The sequence below is a fragment of the Globicephala melas genome, chromosome X (genome assembly GCF_963455315.2).
Source record: "Globicephala melas chromosome X, mGloMel1.2, whole genome shotgun sequence".
Lineage (NCBI taxonomy): Eukaryota > Metazoa > Chordata > Mammalia > Artiodactyla > Delphinidae > Globicephala > Globicephala melas.
The window spans coordinates 106,972,542-106,995,456 of record NC_083335.1 but is presented as its reverse complement, the minus strand read 5'-3'; the positions used below and the strand labels follow the sequence as shown (position 1 = coordinate 106,995,456).

At 37.5% G+C, this 22,915-nt stretch overlaps 1 long non-coding RNA gene across 1 annotated transcript in view; it reads right to left on the bottom strand.

Annotated features, from left to right (window-relative positions):
• LOC132594522 (uncharacterized) overlaps positions 1-22,915 on the bottom strand; it is a 432,335-nt gene that overhangs the window by 340,762 nt on the left and 68,658 nt on the right. The window contains exon 2 of the long non-coding RNA XR_009560734.1: positions 227-322. This is a non-coding gene — a long non-coding RNA (uncharacterized lncRNA). The remainder of the gene's footprint in view (positions 1-226; positions 323-22,915) is intronic.

Sequence of the window (22,915 nt, the reverse complement as noted above, 5' to 3'; positions counted from 1 at the left end):
GTACAGAAGGGCCACCCTGTTCCCTTTAATACAGAAATATAGTCACTTCCCTCCCACTGGTCAAATCTCATCCCAACTGATGACATCCACAGAGGTCAGACTCCTAAAGCACAAAGCAGGGTAGAGAAGCATGGAGATGGAATTTGCCGGACCACAAAAAGAACACCAGGCATGGCGGAAGGTGCAGGTAGTATACAGGAAATAAGGTAAAGGAAAATTCACTTACTGAATGTTGAGACCACTAATCTTCTCCCCGCCAACAACTCCAGAATATCAGCAGCCAGAGTCTGATGCTCCAGTCAGGAGATTGGATGGGTCAACTCTGGGGAATGAAGATGAAATAAAAAGCTAGATTAAAAATTTGGAAGGCAAAATTGAGAAAATTTTCCCAAATGTAAAGCAATAAAGGGGAATGAAAAATGAGAGAAAAAGAAAAGAAAAGTAGAAGATCAAGCCAAGAGTTCCAACATACAACATAATTAACAGTAATAAGTTCCAGAAAGAAAACGTAGGAGAGAAAAATCATCAAAAAATAAAATTCAGGAGAACTTTCCAAATGGATTTCCAGATTGAAAGGACTCACCAACTACCAGCACAATAGATTACATCAGGCTCTCACCAAAGGAATATTACAGTGGAATTTAAGAACACCAGGAGAGGGAATTCCCTGGTGGTCCAGTGGTTAGAACTCTGCACTTTCACTGCCGAGGGCCCAGGTTCAATCCCTGGTCCCTGCTTGGGGAATTAAGATCCCACAAGTCATGTAGTGCAGCCAAAAAAAAACAAAAGAACACCAGGAGAAAGTGAATATACTATTTCCAGAGGGGGGAGGGGGGTTAACCACATCACATACAAAGGATCAGAAATCGGACCACTTCTGACTTCTTACAATCAACACAAGAAGCTAGAAGGCAATGGAGCAATGCCTCCAAAACGTTTGGGAACATGATATCCAACCTATAATTCTATACTCAGTCAAACTATCATATAAAAACTTTTTCGGGTAAGATCTTGAAAATTTATCTCCTAGCATCTCTTTTTCGTTTAGCTACTGAAACATGTGTTGTACCAAAATGGATGGTGTAAACCAGAACAGAGGAGGAAACAGAATGTAGGAAATACAGACCTCAGAGACAAAGGTATGCCTAACGATTCATATGCACCAGGCGTGGAAAGTAACCAGTCCAATTTAGAACTTAACAAAACAGCACATGTGTTAGAATACATTAAGGGGTGATTTAGATAATTTGAGAAAGGAGCTGAATTAGTGACAAGTACATGAAAAATAAGTAACCACAACACAAAGCAATTATTTATTAGGTTCAGGGAAAAATAATTTGCAAAAAGCAAAAACACACCTCACAATATATTATATAATATAGTTATATCATAGGTTACATCAATTATGGATAATGTTTACACGGTTACACTATCGTAAACATTGAAGACTGCACTAACGTAACCTATGATATAACTATATTGCGAGGACAGACTGACAGCAAGTATGAATGTGTATGGATGGAGAGAAAGCTAAATTGCTATTTTCCTTTCTGAGATGTCAATATATTAACACCTTGAAAATCAAGAAGTAGAAATGAAAAAATGCTATTAAGAGAAATGGAAAGCTGGGTGGTGGTGGTGGGATGAACTGGGAGACTGGGATTGACATATATACACTAATATGTATAAAATAGATAACTAATAAGAACCTACTGCATAAAAAGTAATGAAATTGAAACTGTGAATAAAAATCTTCCAACAAACAAAAGTCCAGGACCAGATGGCTTCACAGGTGAATTCTATCAAACATTTAGAGAAGAGCTAAGACCCATCCTTCTCAAACTCTTCCAAAAAATTGCAGAGGAAGGAAAACTCCCAAACTCATTCTATGAAGCCAGCATCACCCTGATACCAAAACCAGACAAAGATACTACAAAAAAAGAAAATTACAGACCAATATCACTTATGAATATAAGTGCAAAACTCCTCAACAAAATACTAGCAAACAGAATCCAACAACACATTAAAAGGATCATACACCATGACCAAGTGGGATTTATCCCAGAGATGCAAGGATTCTTCAATATATGCAAATCAATGTGATACACCATATTAACAAATTGAAGAAGAAAAGCCATATGATCATCTCAATAGACGCAGAAAAAGCTTTTGACAAAATTCAACACCCATTTATGATAAAAACTCTCCAGAAAGTGAGCACAAGGGGAACCTACTTCAACATAATAAAGGCCATATACGACAAACGCACAGCAAACATCATACTCAATTGTGAAAAACTGAAAGCATTTCTTCAAAGATAAGGAACGAGACAAGGATGTCCACTGTCACCACTATTATTCAACATAGTTCTGGAAGTGCTAGCCATGGCAATCAGAGAAGAAAAAGAAATAAAAGGAATACAAATTGGAAAAGAAGAAGTAAAACTGTCACTGCCTGCAGATGACATGATACTATACATAGAGAATCCTAAAGATGCCACCAGAAAACTAGTAGAGCTAATCTATGAATTTGGTAAAGTTGAAGGATACAAAATTAATGCACAGAAATCTCTTGCATTCCTATACTCTAATGATGAAAAATCTGAAAGAGAAATTAAGGAAACACTCCCATTTACCACTGCAACAAAAAGAATAAAATACCTATGAATAAACCTACCTAAGGAGACAAAAGACCTGTATGCAGAAAACTATAAGACACTGATGAAAGAAATTAAAGATGATACTAACAGATGGAGACATATACCAGGTTCTTGGATTGGAAGAATCCATATTGTGAAAATGACTATACTACCCAAAGCAATCTACAGATTCAAAGCAATACCTATCAAATTACCAATGGCATTTTTTACAGAACTAAGACAAAAAATCTTAAAATTTGTATGGAAACACAAAAGACCCCAAATAGCCAAAGCAGTCTTGAGGGAAAAAAATGGAGCTGGAGGAATCAGACTCCCGGACTTCAGACTATACTACAAAGCTACAGTAATCAAGACAATATGGTACTGGCACAAAAACAGAAATATAGTCAACAGAACAGGATAGAAAGCCCAGAGATAAACCCATGCACCTACGGTCAACTAATCTATGACAAAGGAGCCAAGGATATACAATGGAGAAAAGACAGTCTCTTCAATAAGTGGTGCTGGGAAAACTGGATAGCTACATGTAAAAGAATGAAATTAGAACACTCCCTAACACCATACACAAAAATAAACTCAAAATGGATTAAAGACCTAAATGTAAGGCCAGACACTATCAAACTCTTAGAGGAAAACATAGGCAGAACACTCTATGACATAAGTCATAGCAAGATATTTTTTGATACACCTCCTAGAGTAATGGAGATAAAAACAAAAATAAACAAATGGGATCTAATGAAACTTCAAACCTTTTGCACAGCAAAGGAAACCATAAACAATACGAAAAGACAACCCTCAGAATGGGAGAAAACATTTGCAAATGAATCAATGGACAAAGGAGTAATCTCCAAAATATATAAACAGCTCATGCAGCTCAATATTAAAAAAGCAAACAACCCAATCCAAAAATGAGCAGAAGACCTAAATAGACGTTTCTCCAAAGAAAACATACAGATGGCCAAGAAGCACATGAAAAGCTGCTCGACATCACTAATTATTAGAGAAATGCAAATCAAAGCTACAATGAGGTATCACCTCACACCAATTAGAATGGGCATCATCAGAAAATCTACAAACAACAAATGCTGGAGAGGGTGTGGAGAAAAGTGAACCCTCTTGCACTGTTGGTGGGAATGTAAATTGATACAGTCACTATGGAGAACAGTATGGAGGTTCCTTAAAGAACTAAAAATAGAATTATCATATGACTCAGCAATCCCACTACTGGGCATATACCCAGAGAAAAACATAATTCAAAAAGACACACGCACCCCAATGTTCATGCAGCACTGCTTACAATAGCCAGGTCATGGAAGCAACCTAAATGCCCATCGACAGACGAATGGAAAAAGATGATGTGGTACATATATAAAATGGAATATTACTCAGCCATAAAAAGGAATGAAATTGGGTCATTTGTAGAGACGTGGATGGATCTAGAGACAGTCATACAGAGTGAAGTAAGTCAGAAAGAGAAAAACAAATACCATATATTAACACATATATGTGGAACCCAGAAAATGGTACAGATGAACCGGTTTGCAGAGCAGAAATTGAGACACAGAAGTAGAGAAAAAAACGTATGGACACCAAGGGGGGAAAGCGGCAGGGGGTGGGGGTTGTAGTGTGATGAATTGGGAGATTGGGATTGACATGTATACAGTGATGTGTATAAAATGGATGACTAATAAGAAAAATAAATAAATAACATTAAAAATAAATAAATAATTAAATAAAATTCAAAAAAAAGAGAGAGAAATGAAGATAAATACCCCAAAATACAGCTAAAAGATTAGTGCATTTCTCTGTAATAATTTGTACAGAATTAATGCATGGAAATATATTTCTGCATTCAAAATTTTAATGACAGTTTTAAAATATATTGAAAAGTAGAAAAATAATTTTCAAAATTTAAAGGTTAAATACTATAAAGAATGTGCTTCTGTCATTTTTGAGATATGGCATCTCACAAGTTACAGCATGTGATTCTTTCTCTTTTTTTTTTTTGCGGTACGTGGGCCTTTCATCGTTGTGGCCTCTCCTGTCGCGGAGCACAGGATCCGGACGCGCAGGCTCAGCGGCCATGGCTCACAGGCCCGGCCGCTCCACGGCATGTGGGATTTTCCCGGACCGGGGCACGAACCCGTGTCCCCTGCATCGGCAGGCGGACTCTCAACCACTGCGCCACCAGGGAAGCCCTATCTTTCTCTTAATGATTATTTTTTAATATGCTTACCTGAAAGGGGAAATGTTTGTTATTCTTGTTGTTTAATAAAACAAAATTAGAGTAAATGATTCTTCTTGTTATTTTGTTTAATAAAACATACATACAAAACCTAGAAGCATCTTTGAGAATTTCTACAATTTGTTTCATACTGATTAATCTCTATATCATGCTTATATTGTCATGATTGAAACTCCTTTTGAAAATAGGTATAATCCCTACTGATACGTTGAAATTTTGAAATAACTGAAACTCTTTGCTATATAACAGATGAAAATTATAAATCTTATTTTCTAAGATGAACATTCTTTATCAAGATTCTGATGACCAAGTTCTAATAATGACATTTTCTCCAGGACAACGTGAATACTGTACTTTAGAATGCTTAAGTTATGTTGCTTCAATATACCAACACTATAGCACATCAACAATGTGATCTTTCTCCTCCACTTTGTATAATGCCTTTTAAAATCTACGATAGGTAACAATTATAAAGAGAAAGAGGGGGGCCGTGCAATGGTGATGATCTCCTAATTTTCCAGATTAGTTTTCGAAGGAGTAGCACAGACCATTTTCAAATAAAATATTGATCCATTTGCATTACTGGCCCTATGGGATAGTTTTATGGTTTTAGTGTATGTCTCAGTCCTATCTAGTTATTTTAGAGTGTTAAGGCACACTGTATAATAAAACAGATACTGATACCTAAATAAAATTTTTTTAATTAAAGAATTTAAAAAAATAAATAAATCTATGATAGGAAAAATTTATCTTACCCATTTCAACATTCTCCTAATTAGGAAAAAAGAAATGGATGATGACTTCATATTTAGTTTAGTGAGTAGATATACAATGAGAAGTATGCTAATAAAATACAAAGATTTACCTACAATTCGTTTGCATAGTAATTTGAAAAGAATCTATATCCTGTAACTGCTTACATTATGCAAAACGGATAGGAGAACCAATGTGGTAAAACATCATTATAAATTCCTAATTTTTAGAGTGAAAAATAGTAGTATCAGGCTCTTTGATGCATATTTAATCCTGAAATATCTCATATGTAAGTTTTAGCTAACGCTGATATTCAAAATGATGATGATACTGTATTTGTGTGTGGAAATATAAGATCAGTTGATCTTGTACCTCATTTATTTTCAGTTTCAATGCATTATTTCCAATGTTTGTCATCCAATCCCAACCTGGTTTCTTAAAAAAAAAAAACAGAACAAATGAGGAGATGGAATCAGTAATAAAAAATCTCCCAACAAAGAAATGTCCAGGTCCAGATGACTTCACTGGTAAATTCTACCAATTATTTAAAGAAGAATTAATACCAATCCTTCTTGAACTCTTCCCAAATTTGAAAAGGAGGGATAATCCTTCCAAACTCATTTTATGAGGCCACCATTACCTTGATACCAAATTTAGAAAAGGATACTACAAGAAAAGAAAATTATAGGCCAATATTCCTGACGAACATGGCTGCAAAAATCTTCAACAAAATATTAGCAAACCAAATTCAACAGTTTATCAAAGGATCATAAAACCAAGATAAAGTGAGGTTTATCCCTAAGATGCAACGAGGGTTCAACATATGCAAATCAATCAATGTAATACACTACATTAAGAAAATGAAGGGTAAAAACCATATCATCATCTCATTAGGTGCATAAAAAGCATTTGACAAAATTCACCATTCATTCATTATAAAAACTCTCAACAAATTAGGTATAGAAGAAATATACCTCAACAGAATAAAGGCTATATGTGACAAGTCCACAGCTAACATCATACTTAACAGTGAAAAGCTGAAAACTTTTACTGTAAGATCAGGAACAAGACAAGTATCTCCACCATTACCATTTCTATTCAACATAGTACTGGAAGTCCTAGCCAGAGTATTAGGCAAGAAAAAAATAAAAGGCATCCAAATCAGAAAGGCAGAAGTAAGATTGTTGGTGTTTGCAGATGACATGATCTTTTACAAAGAAAACCCTAAAAAGTCTATCAAAGACTGTTAGAACTTAATAAACTTAATAAGATAATAATAGAACTTAATAAACTTAATAAACAAATTTAGTAGGATACAATACTAACATGCAGAAACCAATTATGTTTCTATACACTAACGGTGAGCTATCCAAAAAAGACATGAATAAAACAACCTCATTTACAATAGCATAAAAACAATACAATATTTAGGAATAAACTTAACCAAGGGAGTGAAAGATTTGTACAAGATCTGTTCTGTAAATGGCAAATTTTCATTTTTTATGGCCGAGTAGTATTCCATTGTGTGCGTGTATACATATACATACACCACATCTTTATCCATTCATCTGTTGATGGACACTTGGGTTGCTTCCATATCTTGGCTATTGTTTTTTTTAATTAATTTTTATTGGAGTATAGTTGGTTTACAATGTTATTTTCATTTCCATTGTACAGCAAAATGGATTAGCTATACGTATACATATATCCCCTCTTTTTTGGATTTCCGTCCCATTTAGGTCTCCACAGAGCACTGAGTAGAGTTCCCTGAGCTATACAGTAGGTTCTCATCATATCTTAGCTATTGTAAGTAATACTGCTATGAACACTGGGATGCATGAATCTTTTCAAATTACCGTTTTAGGTTTTTTTGTTTGTTTGTTTTGGATATATACCCAGGAATGGAATTGTGGGATCATATGGTAACTCTATTTTTAGTTTTTTGAGGAACCTCCATACTGTTTTCCACAGTGGCTGCACCAATTTACATTCCCACCAACAGTGTATGAAGGTTCCTTTTTCTCCACATCTTTGCCAACATTTGTTATTTGTGTTCTTTTTGATGACAACCATTCTGACAGGTGTGAGGTGATATCTCAATGTGGTTTTGATTTGCATTTACCTGAAATAAACTCTTTTTTATTTGCAAAGAGATATCATAGACAAAGGAGACAGAGACTCTAAAAATCTTAGAACTATCTTACATATATTGCATATATTACGTGTGCATTATACAGGGCATTTAGTTAAATTCATGGTGATTGGTAATTTGAACTCTATTCAAGAGTCATTATAATTGGCTCTAAAATGTATTGTTACTTTGAGTCTATTTGTAATTTTTCTCACCCTGATATCATCATGCGGTAAGGAATAACTTTCTACTTAAACTCTGATTCTAGAGCAGTAGTTGTTCTTTATAAAACTTATTGACAAGATTATCTAAATGATAGATACAATTGTTCAATGAGCATTTTTGTTTCTAATTCATTTTAGTTCTGTCTTTTAAAAGTAAAGATAGACATGTAGATTGAGAACTGTTCAAAAGACGTTGTTTCCTTCCTTTATATAATTTACAACCTTTTCATTACACACCCAACATTTTTATCACTCATGTGCTATGCTCCAAGCATTTTGGTAAGAGGCCCTTCATGAATAAAATGTAGCAATGTCTGTAAAATTTGTAAGAAGTATACCTCAGGCATACTTGAAATAGAGCACATTTTTGACACTTCACACCAGTAATGATTCATACTCTAGGGCCCTTTTTTCAATCTTATACATCAGAAAGCTAGAAAACCTCTACAATCAGGATGGGTAAATTTCCCAAGCCTGTGTGCCATGTTTCCAAAAGAAGTGGGCTAGGGCTGTTCCCTCTCCACACACGACATTTTCAAAAATTCATGTCAACTAATGGCCCCTCAGGCAAACACCTGCTGTCCTTTAGTGATGCTATGACATGGCCTAAGAGTTCTCACACATGTCACTGTCACTCAGTCGCATTACTAGCAGTGCCAAAGGGAGAAGAAATGCTTGGCTTTAAATTAATCCTAGCGTTTTTTATAATCTCCTAAAGGATAACAATACAGGTTTGCAAAATAAACTATCATTGCAAGAAATGTGTTTTTGGGGACTTCCCTGGCCGTCCAGTGGTTAAGACTCTGTGCTTCCACTGCAGGGGGCACGGATTCGATCCATGGTCGGGGAACTATGATCCTGCATGCACACGGCACAGCCAAAAAAAAAAGTGCTTTAATGTGAAAACGAACTATAACATTATCATCTATCTCAAACTGAACATTAATTGGGCCAAAATGAATATGTGAAGTATTTCTTAAACATCTTCCCCCATGCCTAATGATTTTCCCAAAATTCTATGTTTTCTGTTACCTTAATTTATAGTTCAAAACTGACCTCCAAAGCATCACAAATACTATACCATATATTGAAATACAGCTGCTTTTGCTGAACACACTGATAACCCACCCCAGCTGCAGAAACTATCTCACTTATTTTCAGTCTTATCTTGCTTAAATACGCTCTCTAGCCTTTCTTTCATTCACTCAAAAAAATTATTGTACACTTACTTTATGCTTGGCAGTGGGAATACAATATTTTTAAAAAATTTTTCTAAGCTCAAGGGAGTTTAGAATCTAGTGCAAAAAAAAAAGAGTAGTTACCACATAATTATAATGCAGAGTGGTAATATCACAAAATAGCAATAAAATATTTCAATAATGAGGGGCTCTGGTCCCAGCCTTTGGAAGTTAGTAAAGACTCCAATAGCAAGTATCATTCAAACTGAGTCTGAAAGAATTAGTCAAGTCTTCAGGGAAGGGATTTGGGGAAGGGAGTTCCAGAAAAGGGAGTAGTATGTACATGAGCCCAGAAGCAAAAAAATAACAGTTTGGGTAACTTTCAGTACCTGAGGATGGCTAGAGCTTAAAGCATCAGGAGCAAAGCAATAAGAGACAAAGATGGAAGTCTGAGGACACTTGTCATGCTAGGGAGTGTGGGATTCTTGTGGAGAGAAATCGAGAGCCTTGAACTACTTTCAGCAAAAGGACATATGATCATTGTGGCTGCCTGTTGGAGAACTGTTTAAAGGGGTCAATATAGGGGTAGAGGAAAAAGTTCAGAGGCCTTTGATGGTGGTTTCAACTAAGGTGGTGGCAGTAAAGAATAAAAAGAAGGGGATGACTGCATTTAATAGGTATGTGACACACAGAAGCATTAGTTTTTAGTGGGTTTTCGTGGTTTGTTGGATGTGAATAGTAATTGAGAGGGAGAAGTTAAGGATGACCTTGGGTTATTTCACAGAAACCTTCATGTTCAAGGTGAGTTGACCAAAAGGTGGTTGGATATATAAGTCTGGAGCTCAAGATAAAGAATTGGGTTGCAAAGTAGGAGTGATCTGGTTTCCATTCTACCTCTCTGGCTGCTGCTTTTCTGAAATTATTTTATTGGACACACAGCTGTACATCATATTTCTCATGCCTCCATCACAGACATTATTCTCTTTCACTTCACACACTCTCTCCTGGTGATTTCATGCATGCACTCAGTTTTAACTACCAACCATGTCTTTGGATTCTCCACAGAAGCAATTTGTTTGGGAGGTGATCCTGGTAAACATCAACAGAGTAGCAAAGTGAGACAGGGAAAGGAAAATAGCTCAAAAAGGGTGAATTTTCAAGCAAGTCACCAGTGAGGGTAACTGGATTTAAAGCCCACTGGGTGACTCTGAGAAACTATGTAGAGGACATGCCTCAGAGATATCCAGCTTGAGAGGTGAGGGAGCTTAGGTATTTACACACCAATTCCCAGCAGTCATTGGTCAAGGGCTGCTGGTTTGGCTCTTCTAGTTTGCTAGGAACATGGATACAGAAATAGAGCATTCTCTGAACACTAGGAAAAATCTTTAGTCATAAAAATACAATTGGAAGTCTGCACTACAATATTAAGGTCCAAGGACACATGGGCAGGACACCTATAGAATCTGCTCAAACATATGTGAAGTGATGGCCAAATCTATCACTTTAACAGAAGTACAATATTGAATAGCTGAGTTCCATTGTGAGGCCATAAATTGTCATTTAAAATCAGCTCTTCATCAAAGGGACCGAGAAAAGAGAACTAAGAGCCAAGATATCGTACCAAACAAACACAAGAGAATCAGAGAAGGTGAAAACAAAGATTAAGCATTCAGAGCGCAGTAAATGGCTAGAGCCTTTCCACTCAAAGTAAGTTCTCATGACGAGTAACATCATAATCTCCTGAGAAAATGTTAGAAATGCAGACCAACTGAGTTAGAATCCACAGAATCAAGATGCCCAGTTATTACATATTCACATTAAAATTTGAGAAATTCTTTTCTCTCTTCTTTAGAGCTTGGATCACCATAATGAAGGCTTTTTCAATGCACTCATAGCTTATATTTGGGTAGGCATCCATGTTCACTGTATGCATGCTTTAAGCCTTTTAATTAGTCCCTAAGTCTACTAAACTGCCTAAGCCAAAAATCTAGAGTCCTCTCTCTATTCACTCCCCAGTGAATATCTTTATGACTCTCTGCCGATACCATAGGTCAAACCTATATCCTTTCTAAAAGGTTAATGTAATACTCTTTCCATTGGTCTGATTAATTCCTGGGTCTTCCCACTCCAATTTATCCTCCAAAATGACACAGAGCAACTTTTAAAGTACAAATTACCATACCATTTCCTCACATGAGTAACACAGTGGTTGTCTATCAACTTCAGGTCAAATCCTAACCACTTAGTCTATCACCATGTGATAGTCCATGACCTGGTACCCACTTAACTTCTTGCAAATATACTGGCCTAATATAGTTACTATTATTTGAGCATTAAATTTAGTGAACTTCCTGTCAAGCAAGGCATGAAGGACATGAGGGTTACATAATCATTATCTTTAAAAGTTTGGTGCTTTAAATTTTCCTTTTCTGTCACAGATATACAAGCAGGTATTCCATACTACAAAACTACAGTAATCAAGACAGTATGGTACTGGCACAAAAACAGAAATATAGATCAATGGTACAGGATAGAAAGCTCAGAGATAAACCCATGCACCTATGGTCACCTAATGTATGACAAAGGAGGCTAGAATATACAGTGGAGCAAAGACAGTCTCTTCAATAAGTGGTGTTGGGAAAACTGGACAGCACAAAAACAGAAATATAGATCAATGGTACAGGATAGAAAGCTCAGAGATAAACCCATGCACCTATGGTCACCTAATGTATGACAAAGGAGGCTAGAATATACAGTGGAGCAAAGACAGTCTCTTCAATAAGTGGTGTTGGGAAAACTGGACAGCTACATGTAAAAGAATGAAATTAGAACACTCCCTAACACCATACACAAAAATAAACTCAAAATGGATTAAATACCTAAATGTAAGGCCAGACACTATGAAATTCTTAGAGGGAAACATAGGAAAAACACTCTTTGACATAAATACAGCAAGATCTTGTTTGACCCACCTCCTAGAGTAATGAAAATTAAAACAAAAATAAACAAATGGGACCTAATGAAACTTAAAAGCTTTTGCACAGCAAAGGAAACCATAAACAAGACGAAAAGACAACTCTCAGAATGGGAGAAAATATTTGCAAATAAAGCAACTGACAAAGGATTAATCTCCAAAATAAACAAGCAGCTCATGCCGCTCAATAACAAAAAAACAAACAACCCAATCCAAAAATGGTCAGAAGACCTAAATAGACATTTCTCCAAAGAAGACATACAGATGGCCAAGAGGCACATGAAAAGATGCTCAACATCACTAATCATTAGAGAAATGCAAATCAAGACTACAATGAGATATCACCTCACACCGGTCAGAATGGCCATCATCAAAAAATCTACAAACAATAAATGCTGGAGAGGGTGTGGAGAAAAGGGGACGCTCTCGCACTTTTGGTGGGAATGTAAATTGATACAGTCACTATGGAGCAGTATGGAGGTTCCTTAAAAAACTAAATGTAGAACTACCATATGACCCAGCAATCCCACTACTGGGCATATACCCAGAGAAAACCATAATTCAAAAAGACACATGTACCCCAGTGTTCACTGCAGCACTATTTGCAATAGCCAGGACACGGAAACAACCTAAGTGTCCACTGACAGAGGAATGGATAAAGATGTGGTCATATATACAATGGAATATTACTCAGCCATAAAAAGGAATGAAATTGGGTCATTTGTAGAGACGTGGATGGACAAAGAGTCTGTTATACAGAGTGAAGTAAGTCAGAAAGAGAAAAACAAATATCATATATTAACACATATATGTTCAATCTAGAAAAATGGTACAGATGAACCTATTTGCAGGGCAGGAATAGAGACTCAGAGGTAGGGAACTGACATGTGGACACAGTGGGGGAAGGGGAGGGTAGGACAAATTGGGAGATTAGGACTGACAAATATACACTACCATGTGTAATACAGATAGCTAGTGGGAACCTTCTGTATAGCACAGGGAGCTCAGCTTGGTGCTCTGTGATAACCTAGATGCATGAGAGGGAAGCCCTAGAGGGAGGGGATATATGTATACATATAGCTGATTCACTTGTACAGCAGGAACTAACACAACATTGTAAAGCAACTATACTCCAATTAAAAAAAGAAAAAGATATTCTCATCCTAAAAATAAATAAATATAGATAGATAGATAGAAAAATAACTAAATAAATAAAACCAGGTATTCCATAGAAGGCCCTCTCCCGCCGAGTATGATGCTTTTTGGATTATTTCCAGGTTCTAGCCTATAAATTACTTGAAGCATTGTACTCCTCTACTGAAAACCCAAAATGTTATGTTTAAGACCTGTCCTGGAGTTCCACACATCCTTCACCTGGGATACAGAAAACAGTTGCCCTTATTCTTGAACACTGAGGTCATAAATCTTTCCTGTCACCTACCACACCTAACCCCAGCTAGGGGAACTTCGTCCTAGGCAGGGGTCATGAGAATCCTTTCCAAATAGGAGGACAAATCAGGCAACTATCACATTATGATAGATTTTTTAAGGGATAAATATATTACTGGTATTAACTTTGAATGACTTCATTACTAGGGCCGTAACATAAGGGGAATCAAACTATATTATGAACAATGTCTTTAAGAGTATTTACAATAATAAAAGTATCTTCATATTTTAGTTTTATGAATGATCTATCAACGTTAAGGGTGTGATAAATTTCAACCTCAAACAAAAAAACCTGGAATTGGAATCAGAAAGTTTGGTTTGCATTCCGGATTGCAGTTTGTTGCCAGCAGGAACCAGAGTCAGTCTACTAATGTCAGTTTCCTCACATATAAATATGGATAATAATACTTAGTCTAAATGTTGGTATGAGACTTGAATTAGCCATCAGATGTGAAAGCATCTAGAACAGTACCCAACAAATAATAAATACAAAATAATTATTACTCTTCTCTTTGCATTCCTCAAGTATCAAATATCCATCATCACGGGTATTTTTCAGGGGTAAAGTTAATTCCCATGATAAATTCACCATTTAGCAAAACAAACAAAGACAAAAAGCACAGGACTCTGCAATGTCTAGAACTAGCAATATGGCTGATGTAAAACTGCTCTTGCAATAACAGCTAGCAATGCTCATCAAATATGAAACATTTCTATACTAACAACAATCTTCTGATAAAATAAAGAAAAAATCCCATTCACAACAGCATTTTGAAAATTGGGAATAATTTTAACCAAAGAGGTGAAAGATCTGTACACTGAAAACTACAAGGCTTTAATGAAAGAAACTGAAGACACAAATGTAAAGACATCCTGTGTTCCTAGATCGTAAGAACTAATATTGTTAAAATGTCCATACTACCCAAAGCCATCTAGAGTTTTAATGCCTATGAAAATTCCAATGATATTTTTTAACAGAAATAGAAAAAAACAGTCCTAAAATTCAAATGACCTCAAATAGCCACAGCAATCTTGAGAAAGAAAAAAGCAAGAGACATCACAACTTCTGATTTCAAACTATACTACAAAGATGTAGTAATAAAAACATTATGGTACTGGCATTAGACACATAGACCAAGGGAACAGAATCAAGAGCCTAGAAATAAACCTTCACAGATACCATCAACTAACATTTGACAAAGGAACAAAGAACAACGGGGAAATGATAGTCTCTTAAATGAACGGATGTGAGAAAGCTGGATAATCCACACAGAAGAATGGAATTGAACCCCTATCTTATACCACTGACAAAAATTAACTCAAAATGGATTAAAGACTTAAACCTGAGACCTGGAACCACAAAACTCCTATAAGAAAACATACGGGAAAAACTCCTTGTCACTGGTCTTGGCAATAATTTTTTGGATATGACACCAAAAGCAGAAGCAACCAAAGCAAAAATCAAGAAGTGGGACTTGATCAAACTGAAAAACTTCTACACAGCAAAACAATCAACAAAATGAAAAGGCCACCTATAGGATAGGAGAAAATATTCACAAAGCATATATCTGATAAGGGGTTAATATCCCAAATATTCATACAATAACTCATACAAATCAAAAGCAATGAAAAAATCCTATTTAAAAATGGGCAGAAGAACTGAACAGACATTTTTCCAAAGAAGACATACAACTGATCAACAGGTACTTAAAAAGATGCTCAATGTCACCAATCATCAGGGAAATGTAAACCAATACCACATTGAGATAGCACCTCACGCTTGTTAGAATGGCTATCATCAAAAACACAAGGGATAACAAACGCTGGCAAGAATGGGGAGAAAGGTGAACCTTTATGCACATTTGGTAGGAATGTAGATTGGTACAGCTAGTATGGAAAACAGTATGGAAGTTCAAGAAATTAAAAATAGAGCTACCATATGATCCAGCAATCTCACTTTGGGGTATAAAGCCAAAGGAAATGAATACAGGATTTCTAAGCTATATCTGCCTTCCCATGTTCACTGCAGCATTATTCACAATAACCAAGACATGGAAATAACCTAAGTGTTCACTGACAGATAAATAGATAAAGAAAATGTGGTCTATACAGTGGGCTATTATTCAGCCATGAAAAAGAAGGAAATCCTGCCGTTTGCAACAACATAAACTGACCCTGATGGCATTATGCTAAGTGAAATAAGTCAGACGGGGAAAGACAAATACTGTGTGATATTACTTATACGTGGAAACTTAAAAAGCCAAACTCATAGAGTAACTGGTTACCAGGGGTTGAGGGTTGGGGAAAATGGGGAGATGTTGATCAAAGGGTATAAACTTTCAGTTTTAAGATGAATAAATTCTGAGGACCTAATGTACAACAAGGTGATTATAGTTAACAATACTGTATTATATACTTGAAAGTGGAGAGAATCTTAAATGCTCTTAGTATGCGCATGTGCACACATACGCACACGCACAAAAGATAACTGTGAGGTGATGGAGCTGTTAACTAACCTTATATTGGTAATCAATGCAATATATAAGTTTATCAAATCAACACTGTACACGTTAAACATATGCAATGTTGTACGTCAATTATATCTTAATAAAGTTGAAAAAAATGACATAGTGCACAAGAAGAAAAATAGAAAAATGTTATATGCCAGAAATGCAGAAGGATTTGAAAGTCAAAGCAGTACACTCACTGATATGCTAGCCACTCCAGGCATTTATACTGGGGAAAAAAAGGTAGATGTTGTCTTTGTTTTATGTTTTTAATAACATTTGAGATACAATTTACATATAATTAAAATGCATATATTTTGACGTGCAATCCAATGCACTTTGGTAAATGTACAGGCCATGTAGCCACCATCACATTCAAGATATAGAACATTCCCAACTCCCCAAAAAGTGCCCCTACCCAATCAACTCCTCTTCTCTTTCCAGTCCAGACTACCAAACTGATCTGCTTTATTTCACTACAACCTAGCTTTGCCTTTTCTAGAATTATATAAATGGAGTCATATAGTATGTATTCTTTTGTGTTTAGCTTCTTTCACTTAGCATGTGCTTTAGATCCATTAGTCAAGAATGCATCAGTTCTTTTTTTATTGCTGAATAATATTCTATTTATAAATACACAATAGTTTGTTAATCCATTCACCACTTGATGGACATCTGGCTTATTTCCAGTTTTTAGCTATTATGTGAAAAGACACTATGAACACTCATAGTCTTTGTGGAGATACATGTCTTCATCTTTCTTCAGAAAATATCAAGGAATGGGATTGCTGGGTTGTATGCTAAGTACATATTTACCTTTTTAAGTAACTGCTAGATTGTTTTCTAAAGGTGCTGTACCATTCCACCTTTTACCAGCAATGGCTGAGACTTCCAGTTGTTCTGCATACTTAACAACACTTGGTAGCGTAAGCCTTTTGAATTTTTGCCATTTTAGTAGGTATGGTTTAAATTTGCACTTCCCTGTTTAGTAATGATTTGAGCACATTTTCATAGGCCATTTATATATCTCCTTTCGTAAAGTGTCCGCTCAACTATTTTGCTTAGTTTTGTTTTGTTTTTACATTGGGTTGTTCAGCTTTTATTTTTGATTTTGTAAGATTTCTTTATATATTCTTGATATGGAATTTTTGTGCACTATGATCCTCTATAGGAATATTCATAGTTTCAAAATTATAATCTTCCCCAAATGAACCTGTAAGTTTAATGTAATTATACTAAAAATACCAGAAGAATGTTTTTATATTGACTAAATGATTTTAAGGACCAGTTCAAAGGATAAATGCACACAAAAAGTCAAGGATCTCTTAAAAAAAAAAGTCAAGGATCTCTTGATAGGGAAGGATAAGACGGACTTCACCCTATCAATTACTGTAACATAAAATGACGTAAGTTAAAAATCCAGCCATTGCTGGATTATACTCATGGATCAAGGGAACAGAATAGGAAGCTCAGAAACACCAAAATATATAATATTTCATATATGTTAAAGAGGGCATTTTAATATCTCGAGGGAATAATGAATTATATAATAAATGATGTTAGGAAAACTAATGATATATATTTTTAACATCTTAATTGGAGCATAATTGCTTTACAATATTGTGTTAGTTTCTGCTGTATAACAAAGTGAATCAGCTATATGTATACATATATCCCCATGTCCCCTCCCTCTTACGCCTCCCTACCACCCTCCCTATCCCACCACTCAAGGAGGAAACAAAGCAGCAAGCTGATCTCCCTGTGCTACGTGGCTGCTTCCCACTAGCTACCTATTTTACATTTGGTAGTGTATATATGTCCATGCCACTCTCTCACTTCACCCCAGCCTGCCCTTCTCCCTCCCCTTGTCCTCAAGTCCATTGTCTACATCTGCGTCTTTATTCCTGTCCTGCCCCTAGGTTCGTCAGAACCATTTTTTAAGATTCCATTTAGATGGAACCTGCTAACTTCTGCTAAAGTTGGGGTTCTGTTTGTTCTTCTTTCTCTAGTTCCTTTAGGTGTAAGGTTATATTGTTTATTTGAGATGTTTCTTGTTTCTTGAGGTAGGACTGTATTGCTATAAACTTCCCTCTTAGAACGGCTCTTGCTGCATCCCTTAGGTTTTGGGCCGTCCAGTTTTCATTGGCATTTGTTTCCAGGTATATTTTGATTTACTCTTTGATTTCTTCAGTGATCTCTTGGTTATTTAGTAGCTTATTGTTTAGCCTCCATGTGTTTGTATTTCTTAGTTTTTTTCCTGTAATTGATACCTAGTCTCATAGTATTGTGGTTAGAAGAGATACCTGATATGATTTCAATTTTCTTAAATTTAAAAAGGCTTGATTTGTGACCCAAGGTATGATCCATCCTGGAGAATGTTCCATTAAGTGCTTGAGAAGAAAGTGTATTCTGTTGTTTTTGGATGGAATGTCCTATAAATATCAATTAAGTCCATCTTGCTTAAGGTATCATTTAAAGCTTGTGTTTCCTTATTTATTTTCATGTTGGTTGATCTGTCCATTGGTGAAAGTGGGGTGCTAAAGTCCCCTACTATTATTGTGTTACTGTCAATTTCCCCATTTATGGCGGTTAGCATTTGCCTTCTGTACTGAGGTGCTCCTATGATGCTGCATAAATATTTACAATTGTTATATCTTCATCTTGATCCCTTGATCATTATGTAGTGTCCTTCCTTGTCTCTTGTAATAGTCTTTATTTTAAAGTCTATTTTGTCTGATATGTGAATTGCTACTCGAGCTTACTTTTGATTTCCATTTGCATGGAATATCCTTTTCCATCCCCTCACTTTCAGTCTGTATGTCCCTAGGTCTGAAGTGGGTCTCTTGTAGACAGCATATATATGGGCCTTGTTTTTGTATCCATTCAGCCAGTCTGTGTCTTTTGGTGGGAGCATTTAATCCATTTACATTTAAAGTAATGATCGATATGTATGTTCCTATTACCATTTTCTTAATTGCTTTGAGTTTGTTATTGTAGCTCTTTTCCTTCTCTTGTGTTTCCTGCCTAGAGAAGTTCCTTTACCATTTGTTGTAAAGCTGGTTTGGTGGTGAATTCTCTTAGCTTTTGCTTGTCTGTAAAGGTTTTAATTTCTCCATCGAATCTGAATGAGATCCTTTCTGGGTAGAGTAATCTTGGTTGCAGGATTTTCCCTTTCATCACTTTAAATATGTCCTGCCAGTCCCTTCTGGCTTGCAGAGTTTCTGCTGAAAGATCAGCTGTTAACCTTATGGGGATTCCCTTGTGTGTTATTTGTTGCTTTTCCCTCACTGCTTTTAATATTTGTTCTTTGTATTTAATTTTTGATAGTTTGATTAATATGTGTCTTGGCATGTTTCTCCTTGGATTTATCCTGTATGGGACTCTCTGTGCTTCCTGGACTTGATTAACTATTTCCTTTCCCATATTAGGGAAGTTTTCAACTATAATCTCTTCAAGTATTTTCTCAGAAACTTTCTTTTTCTCTTCTTCTTCTGGGACCCCTATAATTCGAATGTTGGTGCGTTTAATGTTGTCCCAGAGGTCTCTGAGACTGCCCTGAAGTCTTTTCATTCTTTCTTCTTTCTTCTGCTCTGCAGTAGATATTTTCACTACTTTATCATCCAGGTCACTTATCCGTTCTTCTGCCTCAGTTATTCTGCTATTGATTCCTTCTAGAGAATTTTTAATTTCATTTATTGTGTTATTCATCATTGCTTGTTTGCTCTTTAGTTCTTCTAGGTCCTTTTTAAACGTTTCTTGTATTTTCTCCATTCTATTTCCAAGATTTTGGATCATCTCTACTATCATTTCTCTGAATTCTTTTTCAGGTAGGCTGCCTATTTCCTCTCATTTGTTTGGTCTGCTGGGTTTTTACCTTGCTCCTTCATCTGCTGTGTGTTTTTATGTCTTCTCATTTTGCTTAACTTACTGTGTTTGGGGTCTCCTTTTTGCAGGCTGCAGATTCGTAGTTCCCGTTGTTTTTGGTGTGTGCCCCCAGTGGGCGAGGTTGGTTCAGTGCCTTGTGTAGGCTTCCTGGTGGAGGGCACTGGTGCCTGTGTTCTGGTGGATGGGGCTGGATCTTGTCTTTCTGGTGGGCAGGGCCGCAACTGGTGGTGTGTTTTGAGATGTCTGTGAACTCAGTATGATTTTAGGCAGCCTCTCTGCTAATGGGTGGGGTTATGTTGTTTGGCATGGGGCATCCAGCACTGGAGTCTGCTGGCCATTGGGTGGTGCTCAGTCTTAGCATTGAGACGGAGACCTCTGGGAGTGCTCTCGTCGACTGATACTACGTGGGGCTGGGAGGTCTCTGGTGGTCCAATTTCCTGACCTTGCCAGAGGCTCAGGCCTGACACCACGCTGGAGCACCAAGACCCTGTCAGCCACATGGCTCCAAACAAAAGAGAGAAAAAAAGAATGGAAAATAATAATAAGGAAAATAAAAGAGCAACCAAACCAATAAACAAATCCACCAATGATAACAAGTGCTAAAAACTATACTAAGATAAACATAAAAATCAAAAACAAATCAGTGGCAAACAGCAAACCCCAAGTCTACAGTTGCTCCAAAAGTCCACCGCCTCGATTTTGGGATGCTTTGTTGTTTACTCAGGTATTCTGCAGATGCAGCATACATCAAGTTCACTGTGGGGATTTAATCTGCCGCTCCTGAGGCTGCACAGAGAAATTTCCCTTTCTCATCTTTGTTCGCACAGCTGCCGGTGTTCAGGTTTGGTTGGGCCCCACCTCTGTGTGTACGTCGCCCTCAGGCATCTCTTCCCACCCAGACAGGATGGGGTTAAAGCAGCATCTGATTAGGGGGCTCTTGCTCACTCAGTCTGGGGGGAGGTAGGGGTACAGTAGTTATAGTTGGAATAATTATAACTGGGGTGAGCCTGTGGTGGCAGAGGCCGGCATGACGTTGGTACCGCCTGAGGCACACCATGTGTTCTCCTGGGGAATTTCTCCCTGGATCACGGGGCCCTGGCAGTGGCTTGCTACACAGGTTCCTGGGGAGTGGGGGCTGTGGATAGTGACCTGTGCTTGCACACAGGCTTCTTGGTGTCTGCAGCAGCAGCATTAGCATTTCATGCCCGTCTCTGGGGTCCAAGCTGATAGCCACAGCTCACGCTGGTCTCTGGAGTTCATTTAGGCAGTGCTCTGCCTTCTGTGGGCAGACAGGGAAGGAATCTCCTGTCCTCATGCACCCCGAAACAACGTTCTCTTGCCTCTTAGGCAGGTCCAGACTTTTCCCGGACTCCCTCCTAGCTAGCTGTGGCGCACTAGCCCCCTTCAGGCTGTGTTCACACAGCCAACCCCAGTCCTCGCCCTGGGGTCTGACCTCTGAAGCCAGAGCCTCAGCTCCCAGTCCCCACCCGTCCCAGCGGGTGAGCACAGAAGCCTCTCAGGCTGGTGAGTGCTGGTCAGCACTGATCCTCTGTGCGGGAATCTCACCGCTTTGTCCTCTGCATCCCTGTTGTTGCACTCTCCTCCGTGGTTCCGAAGCTCCTCCCCGGCCCCGTCTCTGCCAGTGAAGGGGCTTCCTAGTGTGTGGAAACTTTTCCCCCTTCTCAGCTCCCTCCCTGATGTGCAGGTCCTGTCCCTATTCTTTTGTCTCTGTTTTTTCTTTTTTCTTTTGCCCTACCCAGGTACGTGGGGATTTTCTTGTCTTTTGTGAAGTCTGAGGTCTTCTGCCAGTGTTCAGTAGGTGTTCTGTAGGAGTTGTTCCACGTGTAGATGTATTTTTGATGTATTTGTGGGGAGGAAGGTGATCCTCATGTCTTACTCTTCCACCATCTTGAAGGTCCCCCCAACTAATGATATTTTTTAAAAAGACAATCCCTCTTCTCACTTCTTCCACCAAATTAAATTTTAAAATATTAAAAAATGTAAATATAAATGGCATATCAAAATAATACATTTTAATTGTATAATTTAAGATTATATTTACTGTATATACAAAATACCTTTTTGGACTCCAATTATATCCATACTAGAAGCTTTCACACTGTCCTAACGTGCCTCTTACATTTTCATCTTCATATTTCATCTTTTTCCTCTCTGTGCTTCAGTGTTCATATCTTCTCCTGAGCCATCCAACAGTTCAGTAACATTCCTTTTTATTTTTATTTGTAATTCTCCTTTTGATTTTCTCTTTGTCATAACTTAGGACAATAAGACTAGCAAAAAGAAGAACGAGGAGGAGTTGGCGGAGGAGACAAGAGACTTCTAGAGGTTCAAACTCTCAATAACTGATACTGAGCAGGACCCTGTGGGGCTCTTGGACACGAAAGTCTTTTCTGTGTCCCCCATTTCTTGATTACAGCCAATAGGCTTCATTCAGCTTCCATGACCTTCCCTGAGTTCCAAAGGGCAGGTTCAAACAGTTGCTAATTAGGGAAGGGAGGGGATGTGGAGACAACGGAGAACAGTCAAAGGAAACAATAGTGCAGCCTTGGGGCAGGGTCCTGGTTCCCCCTCAAGGGATACACATAACAATATCTTTGAGCTGTTTTGCAGATACTGAAACCACCACCAGGTGGGAGAAGTTAACAGCTTAGCTGCCCAGGAGCAGACAGAACCCAGACGGGTTGGAACCAGAAGGTTGATGATGCTGCCTGCCACTTACCTCCCCACCAGCCCATCAGAAGAATGTCCATGAGCTGATCACGCCTACTTTGAACCATTACTATAATACTTCTCACTACCCCCTCCAGGTCGGGACACACAGTTTTGAGGGCATTAACCGGCTGTAGGCCCCCTTTGCCTGGCAAAGTATTCTTCTCTACTTCATCCAAA